The sequence below is a fragment of the Labrus bergylta genome, chromosome 23 (assembly GCF_963930695.1).
Source record: "Labrus bergylta chromosome 23, fLabBer1.1, whole genome shotgun sequence".
Lineage (NCBI taxonomy): Eukaryota > Metazoa > Chordata > Actinopteri > Labriformes > Labridae > Labrus > Labrus bergylta.
In genome coordinates, this window is record NC_089217.1 from 4,452,696 (window position 1) to 4,479,464 (window position 26,769).

The 26,769-nt window shown below is 42.6% G+C and overlaps 1 protein-coding gene across 9 annotated transcripts in view; it reads right to left on the bottom strand.

The window, feature by feature from the left end:
• magi2a (membrane associated guanylate kinase, WW and PDZ domain containing 2a) overlaps window positions 1-26,769 on the bottom strand; it is a 200,347-nt gene that overhangs the window by 116,695 nt on the left and 56,883 nt on the right. The window lies entirely within an intron of this gene.

Below are 26,769 nucleotides of genomic sequence, written 5' to 3' on the forward strand. Positions count from 1 at the left end.
CTTTGCATTATGTAGCATTATCTCCTTCTCATGAATACACAAGTCCTTTTCTGTTGGGGAATTTTCTCGCCAAAATAAAAAGGATTTGTCAGGGAATCTAATTCACAGAAAAAAAACAAACAAAAAAAAAAGAGCAGACACGTGAATGTGCATAAATAAATATGAAAATACACTGACACCCACTCGTTGGAGCAAACAAGCTGCACAACTTTGCTTTGTCTGATTGTTAACAGAAATGCTTCCGTACATCTCGAGCAACAGCTTATTGGCTCGGAGCCTCTGCAGGGAATCGAGACGCGTTCAGGTGGTTTGGGTTTACGCACAACTGCTGACCTTGAAGGAACTGACCTGGGCCTCAGACAAATGAGTCACTGCACTGAGTTTCTACTGGGAGCTGCTATTAAATAGATCTGTTTACCAGGTGCTTTTTTTTGGGGGGGGGGGGGGGGGGGGGGTAGTCTGTGCAGGATAGGAACACATGTTCTTGTTGCACTTTACTCAAAACGTCCCTGCAGGCTGAGAGTCTGTGTTTATTTGAATCTGACAGTAAAAGATGAGGAGGTGGAAGAAGGGAGGAAGTAAACGAGGAGGATAAGAAAAGACGGATTTCAAAGAACTCCGACATCAGTAATCAGGGAGGAGGTATTTATAGCCGTCGCGGTGGTGTCCCCTTTACGTAGCCGCTCCAACCTTGAGAGTCATTGAGCAAAGTCTGCTCGCCTCTTTGCAGAATATGATTGGAGGGAAGAAAAACAACGGCGACGCTCGATCTGCCTCTGCTGTCATTACCTGCTCCAGGAGCCTTCTGCCTGCCGCTTTACCCCTCTGCTCGAGCGGCTCTTGAGACATGAACCGAAATGCTGCCCTTTTAGCTCACGCAGCTCCATAAGCCAGGGTGGGGTAGCACTGTTAGCTTAGTGGTACAGCGGCTGTAGTCCTCCAAGTGGGCGGGGGCCCCGGGTTCAAAGTCTGACCTTTGGCTCCATTCCAGCATTCCTCGCCATCTCTCTTCCCAATTTCCAACTCTATCCACCTTCCTATCTCTAAATAAAAGGCACACATTTAAAAAAAAACAACAACAACAACAGGGTGACAACGTTTAATCATGAAGTCGACTCGTTTGCGCTCACCTCTACTCAATTCACATAAAAACAGCTCAAATGAGAATGTCATAATGGTGCTGGAGGATTTAGTTAAACTACAACAGGGTTACTGAAAGTGGGAAATTGGCAGAACACCAAAACAGTAAGCTGAAAGAGGCCAAAAAGCTAACTTTGAAACGCCGCTATTATAATTGATTATTGAGTTCATAAAATTGTCTTGTGATTGACCTAACCAGTGGTTTACAAGTCTCTAGTTCTTAATGACACCTTAAACACTGCACTTGGCATTGTTTCAACAGTTTTCATCATGTAGGTCGGACAAAAATGATGGATTTCTTTCTTTATTGTCTGACATTTCAGAGGCTCAATGGCTTATTGGTTAAGGAAACAGTCATTAGTTTCAGCCTGACTTGTCTTGTGACCTCGATATATAACAGGACATCCTTCAGGCTCCTCGAAAGTCAACGAATGAACACTCAGATGACTGAGTTATATTTCTGAAAAAGATATTAAACCCAACAACTGACAGGATAGACTGAATTTGTATTCATGTTGTGCCACAGTATTGATCTTTTTTTTAAGACAGGGTGTTGCATTACATCCGGTGGTGGAAGTTCCATTTGGTGATACATTTGCAATTTCATTTTCCAGATGAAAGCTGCAGGAGCGTGTTTTCTGTCAGGTCATGATGAACATTTCTTTTCTTCACTTTTTTACCATTTTACACTCTACACTGAACAGAATAATGGGGAGTATATTACTGCAGGGGTACAACACGCTAACAAGAACAGAAATCTAAAAGCAGTGGCAAGGAAACGGACATTAGCAGTAAGCTAAAGGTAGCAGCACCATGAAGCTAACTGCTAAATAAAGCTAACAGGAAAAGCAAACTAATGTTAGTGTAGCCCGTTTGCTGGTTTAGTTACACATCACCAACACTTGGCAGTAACTACGTTTTGTACTTTTGCTATTTTAATATTTGTATTGCCTGCGAAGTTTACAAAAAGTATACAAAGAGCTGAAGGAATTGGCTCCAGGAGAACTAACAACAATCAATATATCAGCCTGCGGTTGCAGAAAGAGCAGGCTAGAGAATGAACTTCAGACTTCCTATTTTTGCTCTCCCGTGTTTAGAATTTCCAATATACTGTATTACCATGGTTGTTTGTTGCTCACATACATGCGGTGTACACACGGTTTCATTTACTTATAAATATTGGAGTAGGAAGTGTAAGCAGACGAGATGTGGATGCTGGTTGACAGACTGTTGGCAAAGCTTCTGTGGTTTGGCAGGAGAAGAGGCTACATATCTCTGGGTATGATGCTCTCACTGGCACAAACACACAGGAGAGAAACGAGGCACAGACTTGACCAACATGTCTGCACAGGCCACAGAAACGGACACAGACAGGTAGGACGGCGCGAGAGGTCTCTCTGTGTGAAGGGAGGCGACGCACTGTGGCGAGCTCATTTCTCTCAAGCGGACCCCGGGGAGAGGGGGAGTGGATGGAGAGGAGATTTGAGGACAGGGCCGCTCTCTCGAAAGTGGAGTTCTCTGACAGAGAAACGAGGACGGCAAACGTGAGCTGGGCATCTAATGTCGGCCTAAAGCGAGAAGTTCCTTTCAGGTTTTAGAAACTGAAACGTTGCAAGGGGCAACAAAGTCAAACGCTTGTTTGAAGAGCAGCTGGAGGGGGTTTATGGATCATTTCAGCGAGGTTACCTGGTCATAAGTGGAAACTTCCACGCCTGGAAAAAGGTTGGGTCAGTTTTAAAAAAAGTGTTTCAAACTCTGAGTATCCAGTGAAGGTAAACATTGAAATATTAGGAGTGAAGGTTGAAATATTGATGCCATATTGACTTTGCTTCAAATATATTCAACAAATGTGATTCAGCCGAACAGAAGCAGGAAAAATAAAAGGTTGAGGTTTCCGCATTTCTGACCTATTGATTGTACGAAGGAGTCCGAACCTTCTCAGAGTAGGTGTTGCAAATAGAGGAGCTATGGATAGGCTACAAAATAAACCCGTTAAAACAACCTGAGGCTCTGTAGTACAAAGGGATCACAAACATGAAAAGACACTGGCTTAGTCTTGGATTCTTCAGCAGACATGATACAAGCAGACATCTGTGCCAGCAATCACGTCAAATAGCGTAGCTCTCCGTTTCATCTGCATTGTATTACATAATGACTGGTTACATAATCTCTGCTTCTGTGGGGCTAGCCTGGTTTTTTTTAATTTTTTTTTTTTAATTGGAGCCTGAATTAAGAGCCGTTGCGAGGACAAGTAGGCTCGACTCTGCAAAGGAAAGCAGCTATTGTTACTCGAATAGGAAGGGGATTTATTGCAAGGATTAAGGTGATATAGAAAAAAGGAACCCCTGTTGTTGGCTGAGTCTCTGTCCAAATGCACGCTGCAATAAAATGATCAGGTTGACCCTTTAATCCCAGAATTTAATATACATCCATCCAAAACATCTCCTAGCCCTGTCGGCACTGTTTCTAAGCCTCATCGTGTGTGTCCAAATGAGCTGCTTTTGACAAGACATGGCAGAAAATCTTCTCTGAGTAACACTATTTTGATGTTATAAATGAATCCGTGTCGCTTGATTTTTTTCTACAAATTGCAAAAGCAAGAACACCTCCAAAAAAGGGGAAATATTTTGCAAGTGGTGGTCAAAGAAAATAGCTCCCTCCTTATACTTCCTGACGGATTCTTCTCTAGTTTTGTGCTCTGCGAGTGGCCCTTTTCATGACTGGGAGCATGACGTGGTACGGGGAGCCAAATCAGGTCACACAGGTAGTCCAGCTCCTCCAGGATGGCCCCGGTGTGTGTCCCGTCACAGTATCAAGAGTTTAGAGGAGATACCATGAGACCTGCTGTTATCCAAGGAGAAGCTGGAGAAGGTCAACAACCCAGCAGATCCAGCAGGGGCAGCAGCTTGCCCATTGGTTAAAAACAATCAATGAACCGGTCAATCTAGCCTTTTCTATTTCGAAGAGCTTCCTCATTTGCTTATTCCAGCTATCTGCAATCACCTTCAGTGTGTGTTTCAATATATGCAGCGCCCGAGTGTACTACAAACCTTCAAGTATCTGAAATGTGTGTGTGTGGGAGAGAGAAACACACTGAGAGAGACAAACAAAAGTGTGTGTGTCGGTGGTGGGGGGGCTAATCAAAGAACAGCAGTGAAGTTGAATCGAATCACAGGAGTTGTGAAGAGCAGCATATATATTCATCATTAGCTTCTAAACACACATACACACTCAGCGTGATGCATGCACACACACACACACACACACACACACACACACACACGCACACGCACGCGCTCGCTCGCTCTGTCATCGGTGAAAGAACCTCTTTGGAATAATCCTCACGGACCCTCGTCTTCAGTCAGTCAGCAGTCTGCATCACTATGGCAATGGCCTCAATTCCAACTCGGGAGTGTGTGTATGTATGCATGTGCGATGTGTGTCATATAGTCTTGTCTGTGTGGAGGCTAACAGCGTCTACAGTGTTAAGAAAGCAAGTTTGTAGATAGTTTCAAATTATCTTTAAGTCGTTAACAACAATATACTTGATCAGTTTTTGGCTGTAGTTTAAAGGTTTAATATCCTCACGTTCTTGGTGAAATGAGTCTTGGTTGGTGTCAAAGATGCAACAAAATTGGGGCGCCGGTGGCCCGGTGGACGGTGCGCTGGCCCGATGGGTGGAGGCTTTGAACCTCCAGGTGGGTGACCTTGGTTTGAATCCAACCTGTGGCTACTTTCCCGGGCGTCACTTCCCTCTCTCTCTCTCTCTCTCTCTCTCTCTCTCTCTCTCTCTCTCTCAGTTGAACTCAGAGACCTTCAGTGGGCGCCAAAGTGATTTAAACCAAATTACAAAATAATGTTGCCAAGCCATCAATTCTGTTCCTCCAGTTGGCAAATTCTATTGTTTGTGTGCAGCAGTTAAGTGCACACTCCCCGCTGTACTGTATGTATAAAATGTGACTGCTGCTTTGATCCTACAAATCAAACACAAACACCAAACAGCATAAGTATAACACTTTACCGCTTAGTTATGCGTTCACGTTAACAGCATTAATATAGATTTTTTTTTAACTGTAATGCAATCTAAAATGATGCACATTTCCAGCGTGTCTTGGAGAGATATTTACAATTCCAATGTGTTTTCCTCAGCAGTGAAAATGCCACTCGCTGTCAAATTAATTTAGCTGGGAAATGTTTACTAAGTGCTCTGAAAGGTTGCGTGGAGCTTGATCTAAAAGCTGTGTGACACAGAACAGACTGAGGATGGTTTCACACTGCACTCAGCTTTTATCAAGCTGAACACAGATGGAACATGTGCTGTGTATATATATTTATATATAAGGACATAATGTCAGCCCAACGTCAGGATGTCATTTGAGGACTTAACTAACTACAGGTTTTTGCACTCTGCATTGGCTTTATTTTTCAACACCACTCGCCGCTTGGTTAAGATATGACGTCAGCCCCATGTCACCATAAGAGGCAAAGAGTCTTCCAAGAAAAACATGACGGTCTTTGGTTAGTCAAATGAATTTTTTTGTTTACCCATCCAACCAAAAACTTCCACCAATGGGGGCATTTGGTGATGTATTTTCTCTGCAGTTTCAAAAAGTCAATTTGGCTACCACCACTCTTGCAATTGGGAAGATTCCAACAAAACAAAGCAAGGATTAAAAAAAATGCTTGGCTGCTCGTCTCTGTTTTCGCCCGGTTGGTCTTTTTCCAAGGATGTTTAAAAGTGATTTTAAACACGTCTATTGGATATAAGCTTGACCACCATGAAATGGACTTTCCACACACTTTCTCTATTAAGCTTAAAGCAAATACACCAGGGGAGTGCCAAAGAAAAATACCTTTTCAAACAGATCCAGATACCTGGGCTTTGGATATTGACCAATACTAAATATCTGGCCCAATATTTTCCCCTTTGTCTCCAAACCTAATCCACGTATATGCATCAGTATTGGAGACCTAACATCCAAGATCATTTAGGTTATGACAAGTGCAGTAATTGATTTTTAATGGTTGCTTTACAAGAACATTTTCTTTGTTGTCAGTTTGAATCGATCTATTGGAAGATGAGAATTCCTTGGGTTTTCTTTACAGAAGAAACCATGTGTTCTTACAGTGTGGTTGGTACACGGCATGTGGACCAAGTTTTGACTGCGTTGATATAGGTGTGCATTCTCCAAATGAAACTCAATATTAAATGTGTTATCTCCAAATCCAACTCATTGTCAAGTGTGCCAAACTTTGCAACAACAAGAATGAAAAGAGAGAATAAAAGGACCCTCCTCAGCCGTCTCGTCTACAGGATTGAACATGATAGTGCTTTTTCCCCAATGAGCTCGTTGCAAATCATCCTTTTCGCTGATGTCTCTGAACAACATGTGGCTCCTCACGCTGCTAAAAGGTAGCCCAAATAAGATGTCCTGTTCCATCTGGGAGTTTATCGATTGATGCTTCTTGGGAAAACATTTTGGTTTGTGCAGCAGGTGGTCCGGAGGGCTAATGGTGCACTTTAATAAGCTTTAGGGTGATTCTGATTGCGGAAAAAGGAATGCGTTTATCCCTCCGCAGACCATTGCTGACATCACGTCTGTCTCCATGGCGATGTGGAAGAAAACGAGGCTGCTGGTGTCTGGAAGCAGGCTAGAGAGACGGTGATGGAGAGAGGCAGACAGAGAAAGAGAGTGTCGGAAATCCTCTCGGAGAGGCGTGAAGGAACATAGTGTCAGGAAGCTACCGCCTCTGAATACTAATATTAAGAGGCTCTAGATGGACAAACACACACAGCGCACATCAGCACATGCCACTGTGTCTCTCTCACTTTTGTCAACAGTCAAGTGAAAAAAAAAAAAAAACAGCCTTTGAGCACAAATGTCACAGGAGCAGGCGGTGACATTAAAGATGATTGGGCTAAAGCATCGGACTGCTCCAGCCGCGGAGGGCCAGCGAGGCACCAGAGGAGAGAGAAGGATGGAGGGGGATACAGATGAGTGTGATAACCTCTGCTCGGCTCTGACACTCATCGCTGGAAAATAAAGAAAGAGATACGGAAATAAAAGATATATTTGGTCTTTTTGTTCCATTTTGTTTAAACCTTACAGATGATCACATGTTGATCGCCCTCAGATATTTGTGTTGATCTTGGCGCCTCCTGTGGACAGGGGCGTGTCCAGACTTGGTGGCCCACCTGGGGAACTGGCTTATGTTATGTTTTTTTTTTTACCCTTTCTGTCAGCACTGATGGTTTGTACTTACAAGTAACACACTTAACACACAAAGAAAACTACCAGCAGCTTGCTGAAAACAGACAGAGTAGTTGTTTACTTAAGTCCCAGCTCTGATTAGGCCAACAGCCAGTCATAGATTTTGGATTTTCAGTTTTGAAAAGGGGTCCCGTGCCCGGCCTGTGGAAAAAGCAGCCTTCTCATCTCTCTGCTGATTTTCTTCACATGTGTGGGTTATGATGTTTACTAGCAGAAACACTCATGCTGATTTCTTTTCACAGTCAAATGTATCAGTCACAGTGTGAAATGTAGGATAAAAACGTCTGTTTCTCCAGCGTGCTGTTTATCGCTTCATCTGTCACCTTCCCTCCAGGCAGCATTCTTTATGCTCATAGTCTTGTTAACTTTTAAAAGAAACACAGAGGGGGAGAAGGGGAGAAAGTATAAATCTCTGTCTGCTTCATAACCAGCGTTAATGATAAATGCTTCTTATTTTTTCAGATTTAAAGAAATCATTTTTAAAGTGGGCACAGAATTGAAGCAGCTTTTGAGAGGTTGTTCTTTCTTTCAAACAAGCGGATTCATCCTTCCAGAAAAGTTCGAGCTCTTAGAGCACTTCTCAAGGGCCTTTCTTTGAAGACCAGTTCAATAATTCAGGCGAAGCAGAGACCATGTCCTCGCAAACGTGCCCATGTAACGGTGATGTTGTTTTTTGTATGCGGGTACGAGTTCAGAGGAAGTCCGTCTCTTCTTTTTTTCGGCTCGTCCTCGGCTCAAGCACACTTAAAAAGGGAAAAGAATCTGAAAATCAGAACTGTAACGTCTACCAAATGTCTCTCCAACTATGTTTGCCAATAAAAAAAAGAGTTAATGGGTAAAGAGCAGTCAATGTGAGGGTAGCAGACAAGAGAAAAAGCCGCTCTTGCAGTTGAATCTGTTTTCTGAAGAGTCACCTCAAACATCTCTCTCATGCCTTTGAGAGCAGGTGTACAACGTAACTGACATAGCATAACCTCTGCATATGCTACAGAGTAAAGAATAGACAGCCTTTTGAATTAAATTAGTATAAATCTCCCATTTACACTAAGATACAAAAGATGTGGAGTCACTCCAACAGGTAGGTGGATACAAAAGGTACAGCTGATATACTATGAAGCCAAATAACATTTTTAATACGGCTCAAAACATAAAAACAACGGCTGAGGTCGAAAAATCAATTTTGGCTTGTTTCTATCTGAGAGAAAGGGTTAGTCATAGATCAGGACTGTGACCACTGGCGGTGTCCAATCAGATTTCTAGGCCCTGACCACCAACTGACTCCGCCCCTGCAGTCATCTTTTTCTAAAAAAGTTGATCTTTCTGTGACTTCATGAAGCCTGCAATCGGCATCAAAGATTTGGAAAAATCTTGGGGGAATTTTTTTAAATTTTTTTTAACAATTTGACAACAGCTTCAGACGAAACGACAATCTTTGCAGATGCTTTGTGTACTACGGTTTTAGGCAACGACAACACTGAAGAATAATCTCTAGAGACGGGTTCAACCTAGATTAGTTCACCTGTCAAATCTACACACAACAATCAGGCATACATGCAGAAAGCAATCCAATTTGACGAAGCCCGTAGCCATAGAACGAAAAAACACAACAGGCCACATGTCTAGATTAATATAGCACAATGAAACAGAAGATAAGGTCAACAAACTTGATCATTAAGACTTTTAAAAACTGCAATGAAGGGGGCGCTGGTAGCCTAGCGGTTAGTGCGTGCACCACATGTAAGGTGGGTGTCAAGGGTTCAAAATCTGGCCTGTGGGTCCCCTTATTTCATGTCAGTACCCACTCTCTCCAAGTGAATTCCAAATCTATCCACTGTCCATATCTGAGACATGACTGCTGCTCAGATTGTGTCACAGGTTTAAGGTCTGGGCTCAGACTGGGCCATCGTGGGATACTGATCTTCTGGCTGGATTTGGCCGTGCATCCTGGCAGCTGTTAGCGGACCGGCTTTGATGCAGTGAGATCCAAAGAGAGAATCCAGTACGATCTGATTTGTTCAGCGAAGCCAGCCGTCTAAACGAAGGCGTTGGTGGGAAAAGCAGAAGACGGGAAGAGACATGTAGAAAAGGTTGTCGGACTCGGAGTGAATTAGATCAACTTTTTCTACATAAGGAGGTGAAGAAGGACGGAGACGAGGAAAGAGGGCAGGACTTAGGAGTAAAGGAAGGATCATAATTAGCTCAGACACAGATCAGGCTGAGAGGAAACACCGGCCTGCTTGGTGGTGTCATGTATCATTTGGCTGCAGCATATTTCCTCCTGCTCCTCGTGCTCTTGCTTATGTTCGCTCCAAATATCAGCAGGCCGCTAACCGCCTCTGAAGTACAGCAGCAATGGGTTTCCATTTCTGGGAGGGACCGTTGAATTGGGCGGGTGGAGGGCTGTATTGAACCGGTTTACCGCAGCACACCCTTCGGTTGCTCCTTCAAAGAGTCCTCCGCAGGCTGTTGTTGCGTCTCAAAACATCCAGGTATTGATTCTTTCACTTTGTTGGCCTTTCTTCTTTAGAAAAAACAGCCCCTCCTTCTCTGCATAGTTGTTTCTCTTTGGGCGGATTTCATTTCTATGTATGCATTTTTACGTGTGGGTGCATGCAACTTGCTAAATAGTTAAGCCTGTGCATGCAGTTTTCTATCAGTTTTTTGTTTCCTCGCAGGCACAATGCTAGTCCACCTAATCCAGTCCCAGTGCTCTAATTGGCTAACTGCAGCCATTTTCTCTGCTCCGGGGAGCGTGGAGATTAGAGGGAGTGTGTGCCCGCCGCCTAAATGAGTCACGCTGTGGTTACAATGTCTCTCGGGGGAGGGGGGGGGGGGGGATTGCACACACCCACACACACAAAATCAGACCAGAGGAGTTTCTGTTTCCAGTCTGCTGCGCCAGTATCGACATAAAAACCAAAACATGTACAGGTGTAGATCCTAACAGCTCCAATCATCCTCTGCACATCTGTATGTGTGTGTGTGTGTGTGTGTGAGAGAGGCCAGAGTTACACACACACACTCACCTGAGATTAGCCGACTCCTGCGGCGAGGCGCCCTGCCCTCGTGTAAGCATCAATAATGAATGTAGCCTGCAGCTAAACACCTTGTTAGGCTGTTCACAATACTCACGGTTCACACGCATTCTGCACTCACTACTGTTGTTCTGCTGTGGGCAAATAATTCACTATTAAAAGATGTGGATTCAGCCGTGCACTCCTGATGCAGCTTCAACTAGAGAATAAAATAACGGATATTTTTAGCTTCAATTTGATCTACTACTGCTGAGACAACATGACTGAGGAGGAGGAGGAGCCGGAAAATGAAAATCTTCTGACTTGAGGAATCAAGATCTTTTCTGAAGAAATGTGCAATACATGTGCATTTCTTTCACCCCAGTTTCCATTAATAAATGTGTGTGGGTCCCTGTGATTGACATTTTTGGCTAGCCTTGAGATAACTATCTTTACTGAGTATAAAAGTCGGAGTTCAAAAGTATATCTTGTAATGATACGTTTAAAAAAAAAAAAAACATATCCAATCATCTGTCAACTTTGTGAAATTTACAGATTGCTAAATTTGAGAGAAACAGCAGCATTGTTAATGGATCATCCTCTCCCAGAATCAGTACGGGGACTTCAGGTAGCTGCAGGCTTTTTGCAAGTTGGGAGACTTTTATCAATAATACTGTGTGTGTGTGTGTGTGTGTGTGTGTGTGTGTGTGTGTGTGTGTGTATAGCTAACAACATACACTATACAATACAAGCTTTGACACACAAAAAAAGCTCAGACGGTTATATAAAGTTGACGTCCCCATTCCTTTTTTGTTTCGTTTCATGTCTCATGAATATTAAAGAAGGCAGTGGAAGCAGAGGGGCTTTTGGATGCTGGTTGACAGACAAATGACTCCTGGCTGAGCTTCTGTGGTCTGGCAGGAGAAGAGGCTACATATCTCTGGGTAAGATGCTCTCACGGGCACAAACACACAACATGTTCGAGGCACACACTTGACCCCTTCATGTCAGCAAAGGCCACAGAAACTGACGCAGACAGGTAGGACTCTCTGTGTGGAGGAGGGATCGACACTGTGGAGAGCTCATTTCTCTAAAGGCAGACGCCGGAGAGAGGGAGTGGATAGAGGAGAGAAAAACACGAGGACGGGGCAACTCTCCCTGCTGCCCCTTGTTTCTCTGTCAGAGAGCTTTGAATGGAAACGTGACCTGAAGCTTGAATGCACGCCAGACAATTCTGCTTTTGAGGTTTTTGAGACGTCTGAGGAGAAGCAAAGTCAAACAGCTTCCTTTGTTAACAGCCAGAAGATGTTTAGTGCTGATTTAGGCTTTTTTTTGGAAAGAAAACAAGCGCCCGACTGATTGATCGGCCAGCTGATAATATCGGCCGATGTCAGCATATCCCGTAACTATCGGCATCGGCTAATTTTATCACAGATATGCGCCGATTTAACCAGATTTATTCACCAGTCAAATAGCATTTTTTATTTGAGTATCATATTACACTAGCAGTTCTCTTTCTGGAGTGTGCTATATGAATTACAACACGCATCACCCCCCACCTGAGGGTCAAGCAATGATGTGCGTTCATGCGCAGTTACTTTCCAGTTGAGTGACCATCTTGTCTACGTTATGCTGTACATCTTTTCCACAGGTGTTGGATAACTGCATTTGAGGGATCGACACAAAAAATGTGCAGATCTAAATCTATCTCAACAGATTGAACATAGATCAAAGAAAGTTATCGGCTGATATATCGGTATCAAGATTTTTTTCTCTCCCCAATATCGGCATTGGCCCCAAAAATCGGGCCCTAAAGAAAACCTCTACTTGCAAGGCTATTTCTCAGAGTAAGATGGCATTTTTTTTTTTGCAGCAGTTTAAGCAGCAAAAGATCCATTTTCATGTGTGGGAATCTACCAGGAGAGGTGCTAACCATAATCCCATTAATCAGCATAATTGGCCCATAATTGGCTCTCATCAAGTCCCCACAGATGCCATCACTCAAACCTCAACATTATTACCAGGCATCTCAAACACCGGCTCCCCGTCTCTCCACAGGCTGCTGTCAGAGAGAAGACAGGCCGGTCTGTCTGTCTGTCTGTCTGTTTGTTTGTCAGGGGAGGGTTGTGAATGTGCCGCAAACGCCAACCTGCAAATGCAACAAATTGCAGACTGAAGTGACGCCTTCATCCAGAAAACAGGCCAGGAGTAAACACACACACACACACACACACACACACAAAAGATTCAGACACAAACATCTGCCCACAGATCCCAAAAATAAGACTGCGACTGACAGAATTCGGCAACTTTCTTAGGACATGAGTGAGTTTTAAAGTTCACCCGTGCATCTAGATTTGTGTGGGCAGGTGGGCTTGTTTGTCAAGAGAGCGTAATGAGAGCAGACATGTTAAACCAAACTCTGGTGACAGGTGTGTGTGTCGCCTCAGGGAATTGGCCTTTTTGTTTCTGAGCACAAACAAGGACGATACAGCAAGCATGTGGGACACTTAAAACACAGCGGGGGCTTCTGTCCGAGTCCAATCATCATTTTGATTTCATGATTAGAAATGACTCATAGTGATTTTCGCTACGGCTTTAAAAAGTTATACATCTTGTTTGAGAGAGCAGAAAAACAAGAACCACTGTATAGTTTTTAACGATCACTGTTGTAACACACATCTCTGGTATTAAATTAGAGGTGCAGCTCATCTCTTGGCATACTTTATTCTTCATAAGCATCCACTGGAGGACCTGTTTATTACTATTAAGGTGGAAGATTTAGAGCCTGTTTCTTCTAAAAGCATTTTACAGAACAGCCCACGACCCATTTGAACAACCCAACCCGGCTGGTGACTCGTTGTCAATAATTGAAGAGTTTTTTCAATCAAACCAAGAAGGTTTGTTTACTCCACAGTACACCACCATTTTCTTTAAATTATAACTATTAGTGGAGAATCTGTTAAAAAGTGGTTAAAAGGTTACATGTCTCCCAGCACATTGTGGTGGTTGTCTTGCCATTCGATACAGGTATGTTGGCTGCATTGGTGTGTAGGACGAGGCATTGTCTTCTCTCTCTGCTACATGTCATGTAATCTGCAGGTCGTGATGTTGTCTTCCATTATCAATGGACGTTTAGAAGCAGCTAAAAATAACCAGCCTCGGTGTTTGAATGTTTCCACACTTCTATTTGTGAATAAAGGAGTGAAAAGGTTTGATGGGATTTTGTTTTTTTTCTCGCCTGAAATCATATCCAAACAGATCCTGTTATAACCCAACACTTTCTAATTCATTCCTTTCTGGTTCTAGATATCCATTCACTCTCCAGCACTTTGAATATCCGTCTATGATGCCTTTCTATTTGTATATCTGTGTTGAGTGCACCACATGTTTGTCTGGGGAGGTGTGCTGCTCATGTCAAACAAACGAAAACATGCGCTTGCTCTCTGTCCATCAGCATAACAATCTAACCTTGAGCGAGCGAAGCGTCTTCCGGCGCACTGGAGCGAATTGCAAAACAAAGCAAACACAATCGAGGAGATAGTAAGGGAGGGAGGTAAGAGAGAGCTGAAGCAAATAAACTGAATTGTGTTTTTTATTTTTCTCGGGTAAACTGATAGGTAGGAGGTGGAAAGAGCCTGGAGTTTTTCTGTGCATTTTATCAAAAACAAGCAGAGGGGGAAATCATGACTTTGCAGAATCCCTCTCGCTGGCATGCATTTTTTTGTGGAGAACAGTGATAACATGAAAATTCAACAACTGCCTGTTTTCCCTTTTTAATGTGGTACAGTGGAGAGATTCTGGGGCATGGCGGGATTACAGAAAAAGACGGCGAAGCTTGGGGGAAAAAAAACCGAGATAAACACAAAAACACCATGCGGAGATAATGTGCCAAACACGGTGAGAAAAGCTGATCTGGTCTTGCTGTTCATTTGGTATCAGTGTTGAATTCTCCACTGGCATGACGTGTTGTAAACCGTGGAATAAATGTGAGGTGTTTCAGGTCCTTAACGTGATGTTAGAGTGGATGTTAGCACCGTGGCAACAAGCATCTGGATTTCTCATAGCTACTGTTAGTACGCCTGGGAAGGCAGGGTTGCCAGGTTGGAATAAAAGTACCAGAAAAAAATGATCACGGTGTTTTATCTAACCCTTTTAGCACTACATAATACAATTTAAAGTAAACTTAAAGCTCCTGTGAAAGTATTTTACTGGCGATGAAAAAGACTGAAATTAATGTTGATGCCTCTTTATGACTGACAAAAGCAAACCACTCCGTTAGTATAAAGACTGAACATTTCTTCATCTTTAATTCTAATGCTGAAACGACTGTCTGAGGGTAGGTGTCAGAGGCATTAACAGCACTCGGCCATTTTTTAAACACGTTTCACTGCAAAGATTCAGAGAGATGAAAACATTTGACTGTTAGAAGACGGCAGGAAAACATTTTTGACATGAATCCATGAATGTGAAAAAAATAAGACGTACCGCTTAGTCCACTTAACCAACACCAACTAAAAGTTTCAAACAGGAGCTTTAATTAGTTATTAAGAAACAAACAGCACGTCCACCTCTACAGGAGATACCACCGGCCCCGGTAAATGTTCAGCTATATTTTTTCTTCTTATATTGCACCTTAAAATAGTAATGAAGCAGATCCTTCAAATCCTACACTTCTGATAAAGCAACTCAATAAGATCAGAGGTTACTCAAGTGATGTCACTTTCACAAAACTTTGGAAATCAACTCCACAGGGGGCGTTTCCCGCCTAAACTCCCACCAGATCACAGTCCAAACTGCGTGTTTCTATCCTCAACGCTGCCTTAAAAACAGCTTAACATTCAAGCTTCAGTGGATATTTATTGTTAACAATGGACTTCTGGAAATTGCTTCGAGGTTGATCAACTTTCTGTGCTCAAAATATGACTAATACCTTTGGGAAAACAAGTGTCATTTAATCTTGTTCTAAGATAAAACTGAATCCCCAAGAGGTTGTTGCATGACCAAGACATTTGCTGCATTGCACCATAAGATTCAGAATAAAAAAAACATCTGCATTATATTAGATCTGTTACAATCATAAATGTGCACCCATGGGAACTGTGAACCATCTTTAAAATATGTATCTGTATCAGTCAAGAGCTGAGCCTAAACATCAAAAAGGTTCAAGCAGGTTTTACTCAATCCAATTCAAAGCACAGCATTGCCATTTTAGATAAGTGCATACATACCCTTTCTGTTGTAAACTCATTATCTTTCAAATTGAATACTTGTAGTGTGTGGAGGTTATTTATGCTCCCTGCAAATCATCCTGTCTCTAATGATAATGACATTCAGAAAGCTTTGCCTCGTTCAGCAGGTCACACTTTGAGATCGCATAGCAACCTCTGCACATTCAATTCCCCATCGCACTGATGTGGCAAAGATGGAATATTTCATTAGAGGCTTGGATACACAGAATCAGAGCTCTGATGCGTCTGTGTGAGCACGCAGCCCGAGCAGACTAAGCAGTTGTCCTGCTATTACCTAAAGCCTCGGAGAGTAGGAGCTACACACATTGGATACTTAATACGGGGGACCTCCTACACTAAATTATGGTAACCGTTTAATATTACAAGGACAATGATGGTCAAAGTCAGCCCTAGCTGCGAGACGTATTGTACACGTCTGTAGCCAAATTCTCAGACAACCCTAAAGGCATCGTTTGTGGTCAGCCCAGGTGAACGCACACCTTTCTGTTGTCTGCCGTTTCCAGTTTTGTTTGACTGAAGATAATGGAAAAACCCGAGGGAGGAAGAAAAGAACAAATGTTGTCCTTAAAAATAAAGGAAATGACTGCAAGACTTAATAAGGAATGATTCTTAATCTTGGCTTCAAAAAATGATGTGTGAACACAAAAAGGAGCGCTCCATTTGCTTTAGAAAAACCTGTCCCTCTTTTTTTCTCTGGATTTTGCTTTTCCCTGTCCCCCCCCCCCCCCCCCCCTTCCCTTTTTTTTCTTGGCTTTAGCATCCAAGAGGAGCCAATTACTCATCCAGCCCCAGTAATTAGCATGAGGGATGGTGAAGCTTAATGCTGCTAAGACAGGAGAATTGTCACAGTGAAACTGTCTCTAATGAGACGGTCCCTGGGGATTTGCTCCGCCCGTCTCTGGCCGCGCTGACTGCTCCAGTCTCTGCCATGAATGGCGCTAATCGCTACAACTGAAACTGTGTCAGTTTCAAGGCCGTTGGACGACAGATGGGTAGAAAGGAATTTTCCATTGGAAAGAGCGGCTAGCAAACACGACTAAAATATTTAAAATACTCGCGAGCCGTTTAAGTTTGTTTTTTTTGCCACTTCTGGGCAGAAATACAAGCTGCAAATGAACATCGTCATGTTATCGACCTGTGAAGCTAACACCAAACAATGTAATAAGCTGTTTCTTTAAACGTGTTCCAATTTTACACATGAAGCATCATGGAGCACCAGCTTCATACATTTAGAGCTTTATGAAAACTAAGGTCAAGTTTCACATTTTTAAAACTTTGTTTTGGTCTCCACCATCTCCTGAGGCAACTACTTTTGGTAATGTTGCTTACTTTTTATGTCTGCCCCTTTACTCTTGGGAGGGTACCATACAGGAGGTTTTTCAAGCATTTTCTCTTTAAAGCAACACAGAACTCAAAATTCAAATTTCAAGGTTGGGATTTAAAAAAAGTTCAATTAAATAAGCAAAAATACTCTAACAGCAGAGATTCTCTTCATTCAGAGAAAATTCACTGTAACTTGTTACTTATACTTGAGAAGAATGATGAAAAATATTGATTTCTCCAGATGTAAAACATTGACATGTCATGATTTACAGAGATGACATAAATTCTTGGTCAAAAAATTACAAGAAAACCAAATTACGTCCAGTGGAGTTGTTGTTGATGTTAGCATTTATGACTGTTTTGCTCCGACTAGAAGCTAATCTTTTGTAATAACATTGTTTGAACCTCTTACTCTGACAAGCCTTTGTGGTTAAGGAGCTAAACAATGGAAGACAACAGACTGAGCTGTTTACCTTGCCGATTTAATTCTATAGATTTATGATGTGTTAGTCGAGTTTTCCCTCCCTGTTCTGACCTTGATAAATAAGATTAAGATGTAAAATAAGATAATTAAGATGCTAGTTATAATCAGAGTAATGTCTTCCTCTGGTCATAATTTATTATATTACAACTGAATACAGAATAACAGATTTCCTGGACGAGTGTTTGTGTGCGGGCAGCAGCACTAAGGAGGGATGTATTGGGTTCAGGGTTGGCCAAAGAAAACGCCCTTTAAGCCACAAAGGCTCTGGCCATGAATATTAAGGCCGGAGGTCTGCGTGTCCCCAAGCTGCTCTGTGGACCAAATCAAACACACCTCCCTGTCCTCAGTCTGAAACAGCCTGAGCCAGCAGTCAGGCAGGGATGGAAGGAGGCTGACAGGATACTTAAAATGTCACACGGTTACTTCAATTTGTATGATATGAGCTTTTAAACCAAGAGGACTTAACATTTGTCATCTTACTCAGAACCAAGAAAAGCAAAACATTAAGTGTGTCTGCCTCAGCACTCGGGGTTTAATTGACTGTAGCCCCTGTAAGCAATTGGCCAATTCAGATCTTAGCATAGTATAGCAACCCATGCACCCATGCTTGACCATGCAGCTTTAGCTTCAGTCATTGAGCACAGAATCAAAACATAGGACAGCTTATCTTATACCAACTCTGCTACTTCAGTTTCAGCCTCTTAAAGATGCCAATGACAGGAATTTATTCTCTCTTTGCCGCTTTGATTTTTGGCTGTTACCTGATCACTGCGATAAGGCATGTATGAAGCAGCATAAGAAAGACCTATATGCCTCACTGCACATCTGTTTTTCTTGAATCATCGATCTTAATGTATCAGGCCTTTCAAGTTGCTTCTGATAAGCACACTAAATTATGTGAGGACAAAAGAAAAAGTGAGGATAAAACTCTTTGGTGAAGTAAGGGCTGAGTTTGAAATGATGGCCCAACGTTTTCAGTTCAATTTACTTTTCTGGAGATAAGGGCAGCACATCCTCGGCAGGCTGCTGAACTATGGTTTTGGGTAGTGCTGCTCTCTGCGCCGTACAACAAAAATGGATACCGAGCGTTTAGAGGGGAGATAAGGCGAGAGAGTACAGTTTGGGAAAGCACTGGGGACTTTTTGGCCGAGGAGGCGGGTTATAAAAACACAACACTGTGAGGGCGTTTAATGAAAGGGATTTCTCAACTATAGCTGGTTTTTCTTTCTGCTTTTTGGTGGAAAGAATGGATGCAATAACTGCAGTCGACCCACAGGAGAGAAGGGCGGTTCAAGTGTCTCCAATGTCCACTGATTATCTTTCGATATAACTTTTAGTGTGAGTTTAGGTTGGATTTTTACAGGAAAAAAAAAAAAAAAAGCTGTGCTCAACACTTACAGACTATTTCCCACCTCTGATTGACCAAGCTGATTTTTTTTTTTTTGCTTCTCTGCTGCTCTGAGCTCAGTGGAGACAGCACTGTGTGAATAAGACACAGTCAGACTTGTCTTTGTGGACACAATTAGGTGAGTCAAAGTCCATTTTCTCGCTCTCTTACCCACCAGTTTTGATTTCAAACTTAAAGGAGCTGTCATTTTCTATCACCGCCGCCCTGTGGATTTATTCCTGGAAGAGTCGACAGGCTGTCACATGTCATGGAAGCAAAGGGGTGCAGTGGAGGTCCATTAAGACACCGCTGCTGAGCTGTCAGTGCTTTTAGATCTTATTTAAAACAGTGACGGGTTACTCAGTCTATCGCTTGGTATCCTGAAAGTGAGGAAAGAGCCTCCAGGTTGGTCCAGGCGTCCCAATGTTTTATACATATACTGTATATTTATTTGTCGTTTAAAATATTGGGATACTTGAATTTTCATTTTAACACCAGAGACAGTACTTTTTGAAGTATTTTCTATAATGACCCACCCGACCAATGAGCAAGCAGTTTGCAACAGTTGCAAGAAAAAAACCCTTGTATAGGCGGAAACTTCAGACAGCCATCTTTCACAACTGGAGGAATTTTTTTTCTTGTTAAATTACAACAATAGGGAAAACTATTTTGACATTATAATGAGGACAAGTTTCCAAACAGATTCCTCACAAGTCACCATTGGTGGACAGCCATCTGCCACAACTGGAGGAAGGTTCTTTTCTTTTAGCATCATATCAAAGACGATGCAGGTAGTTCTCGGGCCAACTTCATCAAGGGGACCACAGGAGCCCCAACCGATGACTTTGTCTGTCTCACAACATTACAGGCAAAGACAGGAGTGGATGGCAGGTGGAATTTGGAGTGGTGTCTGTGTGTGATAAAAGCCAATTAGGGAGCAAATTTCACAGACCACCTGTACATCTTTAGGCTGCATGTGCCGACGAGCAGTGAGAATTGTGTCAAGCTCGCCAACCTGCACATCCACATCTGTGTCCCACCTTGTCAGTCAATCCCTGACACATCCCGTCACCTTAACCCCCCCCCCCCCCCACCCCCCCAGACTACACACACATACACACTCAAACATCCACAAACAAGCTGACTTGTTCTCTTCTCTAATCCTGCCGTCTCCATTTGCAGAAAGTGGGAAGGAGACGGGAGGGGGGGGAGGGGGGGAGGAAAAAAAGAAAACGGGATGAGAGTTTAAGTCGCCGAGCCCTTTGACGCAGATGGGGGGAGTGGAAACTGTTGCCATGGAAACCCCACCCTGCCTCCAATGAGTCAATGAGGGGAGAAAATAAAGAGAACAGAGAGTAAATGGAGAGATGAGAGGAGGTGAGCTCTAGAGTAACTGTATCTGGACGACTTGCTCCACCCTTTTTTTTTTTTTTCTTTTCAAAAGGAGAAATATAAAAGAGACAAATTATTAGAAGAGCAACACAAGCAGCATGTGATCCTCAACAACAACATACAACTATCAACTTTACTTAATCACCTCGATCTAAGAAGCCTCAACCTGCTCTTAATTTATCACTACGCTGGAGCCTCATGTCAGCCCCCCCTCCCCCCCCTGCTTATTTGAAGCTCACACTTGTACTATTTATTGGGTTTTTTAACAGGGATGCTAAATAATGAATGAAGGGGCACCGGGGAGCTGTTAGTCTTTTTTTATTGCCTTGATTATTACTGTCATCCATCAGACTTAAGGCGATTCAACAGAAACACAGACATGTGACAAACTAAGGGAAGACAGAAGGGACAGTTCAAGGTATATCATGCAGGATTCAAGATTACATTCGCTCTTGGAAATTAAATTTGAGGGTTTTTGGGGCGAACATCACATCGTGCAGAATAGAAAAGAATGCACTCAGTCAGATATTTAGTTTCTAACATATGATTGCACATACAAATCAAAAAAAAAAGGAGAGTTTGCAGTGAAAGCTGGAGAAAAGATAAGGACGGTGCAGCGGAGCAGAACGGTAGGGAGCGCGAGAAAGACTGAGAGTCGTATTTCCTGCTTTGCCGCAAGACTCCAACATGATCAAACCAACAACTGTGCGCAGACAGATGGACGTGCAGCCTCGCTCTCATTAGTAAACACCATCAGTATTGTGCACACTTGCCCCGGCCATTAACGCAAACTCGATGCCCCCCCGCGGGCATCAAACTACCCATTAACTCCCATACTCAGCCACCACTTCCTGCAATTAAAGCATATGTTGTTTGTGCATGCGTGTCAAGGCTAAAGCACACAGACACACACATGCATGGATGTAGATGAGTTACAGTCACGCAGAGCAACAAAGCAGGAAAACAGACACGCACTCCCACACTTTAAAGACAGATGTGGGAACATCCAATGACACCGCTCATAAACTTTAAGGCTCCATTAGCTGATGTTCACTGGGAGCTTCTGTTAAAGGCTCTCGTTTCTGTTATCAAAACCACTTTGCTCCTTTTAACATGGCAGCCAAGCTGTTTACACTGGAGCCAAAAGCATCATGTTGTGGGGTGAATGGTTGCTTTTATGCTTGGGCAATACACTGATACACCATACAAGAAGATTTATTTTGGCAACCCTTAAAGATATTGCCGTATGGTTCATGTTCAGAGCTGCATTAGACCATTTAGGGCAATGATGCACAACGTTTGTCTGTTTACATTTCATTTCCATCGATATGGTTAAATTAACGGCTTTTCATTCACATCCTGAATGAAAACTTGACTGCACGATTCAATTTATATCACTTATAAGTAGCCCCAATCATTTCTTTTAGGTCATTTTTCATAAATCACACCTTATTAGTCACAGTCCAGCTTTGTCTGAAATGACTTTCATCGACTTATTCATCTTCAGTTAATAAAAAAAGAAAACTCAATAGTTTAGTCCATGCACTCTCAACCTATGCGCCAGGGACTCAGTATTTCAAATGGAGAAATAAATACAATAAAAGCTTCAAGATAAATGTCATTGTACACTGACTTGGGAGAATAATGTGACTTGGGTTGAGCATTTGTGTAGGGTCCCTAAAGAGACGTCTGACACTGCTTTTTTGGCAGAAATCAATGAAGACCCTGTTAGGTAGGGGTTGTTTCTGTAGTGAATGTTCAATGATGACATTGTGAAACAGACTGTGGATCATCTTAGGATTTATTCAGTCAATGGTTGTGTGCATTTCACTGACGGCTGAGGCTGCCCGTAAAGTGACCATCAGAAGCAATTTTGACAGAGATGAAGCAGGAGCAACTTGGGGTTAAGTGTCTTGCCCAAGGACAGATCAGACATGTAGCTGCAGAAGCAGGGGATTGAACCCTCGACCTTCCAGTTAGGAGACACCCGACTCTACCCACCGAGCCCCATCTCTTTGAACTGTTGGAAGAAAACCTTCACCGACCAAGGAAAGCTTGAAATCTTAACTCAGAAAAAGACAGCAGCCAAATGGCAGTATGCACTCTGAACCTTTTTGTTTTGTTGGACCACCTTGATAAAAACAATAAATTTCACATCTACAATAAAAGCAAACGCTGAGCACTAAGCAGCAAAAAGGGGATCTGTTTCTGACAGGCGTCTGACGACAGCTGTGTGCATTGTCATGTCGCTTTGAGAGGGTTACAGAAAAAATGTAAGTGAGACACTCATTTCACCTTTTTACCTGCGGTTCACCCCTTAATCATGAGCTCCATCATTCACACACTGAGACAGACACCGCGCACCACTCTTGGCTAAGTGCTTTACTGTGTCGAGGGAGAACTCAGAACAATGTGAAGACGTGTGTGTGTGTGTGTGTGTGTGTGTGTGAAGGAAGAACAGCCAATATGAAAGACAAAGAGGAGGGCAACCAAGACAAATACCACCAAAAAAAAAGCAAATTACAAGGAGTACAAGAAACATTCAAACTTGATGAATTTAAAGTTTTATCACATGGGAACACCTTTGATGTGCTGGTTTATATCTATTATACAACTTGCTGAAGTGAAGTTAATTTACTCTAAAAATTGTCACAAAATGAATGCATGCTAAACCCTCAGATATTTGATCATTAAAATATTTGTCTTAAGGCTCTGAAGGCTCCAAATGAAAGCACACACACTGCCTATAAATAAGTCTGCTTTAAACTGTGTGAAAGTCGAATTATAAAAATCTATATACCTAATTGCCGTCATTTTCCATTTCAACTTTACCTAAATAATTCAACCGTGCTCAATCTGTATAGACCACTTAGGCACAAAGGCTCGCCTACACCCCTCACTCCTCTCCGCTCTCTATCTCCCCCATCAAATCTGTGTGGATTACCAGACGATAGGCCTGATTTCACATGGGCTCAGGCTATTAACGCTCTGACCTTGGATTTCAACCAGGCAATTTGTCTAAGAGCTGGCACGGCCTTAGCTGCCCCGTCCGAGATCCAAGATCCTCGATTGGTATGTGTGGCAGTGAGTCTGCTACTGTCTGCCAGTCAGCCTCCATCCCCCCTGAAAGATGTCTCTCCTCTACCACTCAAAGGTTGTGTTTAAATTGCTGTGATGAACCACTCCAGATCTATAACTTATAATTCTACTGGCTGTACTGACCCTGAAGGCTCACGTTTTTGATTCATCACTTATTGAAGATTTCTTCAGACATCCGTTTATGAGTGTTTTTCTTCTTTTGGGCCCAGATTTGTCAATTTTTTTAACACCCGCTATTAACATATGATCTTTATCTACACCACATGGATAATGACGTCTGATTTTTTTTTAGTGAGATAACCTTTGAAGAGGTCGGGTCGGCAATCACACCTGGATGAGTCTCAAGTCTTAATCAAAGTTCAGAGCTCAGAGTCTGGTAATCTCCACATGTGGCCGCTCTCTTATCAAAGACGAGGGCTTACCCCTCCCTCCACTGAGCCACTTCCACCTCCACGCACCAAACCTTTTCATGAAAACTTTTAGGTTTTCTAGGAGCAGATTTTCAGACCAAAACAAATCCCTCAGCTCCCCCCTCCCCTCCTACCTCCAGTATTGTTCATATCTGTGTCAGCCTCAAAAATCCAATATTTGGATTTGTTCTAATTATATCCTATAGTGTATTGTTTTAGAGGACTTGTTGAAACAATACACCAAAGACATTAAGGTCTAATTAGATTTAAACTGCCCGGAGACCACTGAGGCCAATCGTTTTCTCTCATGTGTAACATGTTGATGTGCAGAGTCCACATGTTCTGTGTTCTTTCATACATTAACATGCACTTTTCCTTACAAGATAAGATATCTAGATCCAGATTCTAACTCATCCTAGATATACATCAAGAACAAAATTGGGTACAAAATCAGAGTTCCTAAGACTTCTAAATGTGTTTCTATGGTATTAAAACAGATATAGATATCATTTGATTTCTACTAGTGTCATATTTAAGAAGTTCAGGTAGCGTTATTCCAAAAATGTTGTGTCATTAATGTAATTTCTAATGGAAGAGATCCTGATGATAATGCCATTTTTACTGACTATATCTACTCAGCTTGGATGTTGGATTCACTGGGCACAACACCTGTCCATGAATAGTATATTGGTTTTGGTGAAGTGGGTTTCAAGGCTTCAACATCTACAGCTCTATTTGGTTTTTATTTTTTCAGTCAGTGTCCCTCACCATCAGCTTGGTTTCACTCCATCTAACCAGGTGTATAAGCTGCCATTCTATCTATCCATCAAACTACCAGTTTGTCCCTGAGGTAAATGTCAAGTTACCATCTTTTTTTTTTTGTTTGTTTCATTTGACCTTTTATTTAAAGAAGCCAGGTCAAAGTGGATGCAAAAGTATGAGATAATCCAACATGGACTCCATAAAGTGAAGGAAGAAGAGCAAACATAGATGAAAAAGTGATTGAAAAGGGAACAAAAAGCACGTTTTCTATTTCTAAAATTGTTCACATGTTTACCCAGCATGCATTGATCCATTCATGAGTTCAGTTATAAACAGCCCAGCTCAGTCATGCCTCTGCCTCTGAGCAGCACTGAGGCCCATTGTTGCTGCTTCATTAATGCACAAATTAACCTCCCTTTACTCTCTCTTTCTGTGCAATGGTTTATCTGCAGTCCATTTACCCACATGGTTATCATAGCCCGTGTCCTCCCATCATGTCCCCCCCCTCCCCTTTCCCTCCATTTGCCTTTTGTATTCCTCTTCTTCTATTTGTTGGCCCATTTGTTCTCGCTCTTTACTGTTCACCTCTCCCTGTATCTCCGATGCCTCACCGGCTAGCCGCCTCTGTGAGTGGTTATCAGAGAAAATTACGTCCCCGTTGCAAACAAATAGCTGCTGTTGTATTCTGTGCAGGGAGGGAGGCTGAGAAGGAGGGGCGAGGGGGGCTCCAGGAAAAATCTGCCTGCTCCTGGCCATGAAGAAAGCACCTCCATTAAGGATTCAGGGGAGAGTTGGCCACCAGACAGCTGGGCCTAATGGCACAGCGAGGCTAATGCAGAGCTAGCACTCAAACACTATGCACAGATAAGAGCTAGTGAACACAGAGACACCTTTAAAATCACAGCTCATTGACTGATACTGATGTTCAGCAGACTCAGGAGGAATCAGGAGAACATGGATTTTACATCAGAAAATCAAAGCCACACACACACACACACACACACACACACACAGCCTTAAGAGAAGTGTAAAGTGTTTACTTTGAGAACCAAGTATCCACACTTACAACCTTCTGAATCTTATCTTTGATTGTAAATATCACATTTAGACGCTCAGCTGTGACTCTCTTGTGATGCAATAAAATGTGGCTAATTACAGAGGCCTGCAGTCACCACTTCAATTTAAAGAATCGAACCAACTCTTCAGCAGCTATTTGATGAGCACGACAAACAGATAGGAGTTTAGTGGTGAAGCCAACAGCAGCAAGGGGAGGAGGGTATCTCATCACATACATCTCAGCAGGTAACTGCACTTACAAATGCAATTTGAATCAAACAGGTCACTGAGAATGAAGAAGAAGGGTCAGGTTCACCTCTATGGGAGGTCATTGACCCCCCCCCCCCGTGATCCCACTTCCTGTGCTCATGTTGGTATCCTGCTGCTCTCAGGTCATAGACTGTATATTAAGACGGACATGAAATAAACAGCACAGGAGTGAAGCCAAAATATTTAGAGCTCCCCCTGCTGACTGGCAGCAGTACAGGTCATAAACCCTGCCTTCTCCATGGTAACGGATAGGTCAAACGTTGACCTGCGGGAACTTTGACGTTTTATTGGTAAGTTTAACGTGTCCTTTCATTATCAGTCAATTTGGCTGTTCCATCAGGCAGCTCCCTTCCGCTCACGTCTTGGTTCCAAATAACATCAGCACCGCAATATGTCAAAACCTGTCACAGGGGTCTTTTGGCTTCACTTTTGTATAACGGAAGGAGACATAGACACGCCGTATATCCATATTTATGTACAGCCAGTAGTCACAACATATAGCAACTTTTCCCCATGCGGCAGAAGAAGGCAACCAGTGCTCATCTGCAGGAGAACTACTTGATCTCAGGTTTGCTGTGCTTCAATGAGTTTGTGGTAAATTGATACAAATGATTTTGTAGAATACGTTGCAGCTCACTGAGCTTTCAGACATATCAGTCAGTACTTAGGAGCAGATTGAGTCTGCACAGGGCAATTGTTCAAACTTTCCATCTTCATGAGCACTTCAGGATTTCTCATCCAGATGAGTAAACGACTTGGCCTCGAGTCATGGTTGATTTGTCAACTTTAGAGAAATGATGCTTTTACAAAAATGAACCATGTCAGCCAAAAATAAAAGTTTAATGTTCTTAAGATAGATGTTGAAACAGAGAACATCAGAAGGACAAATGAAAGACTGATACAGGACC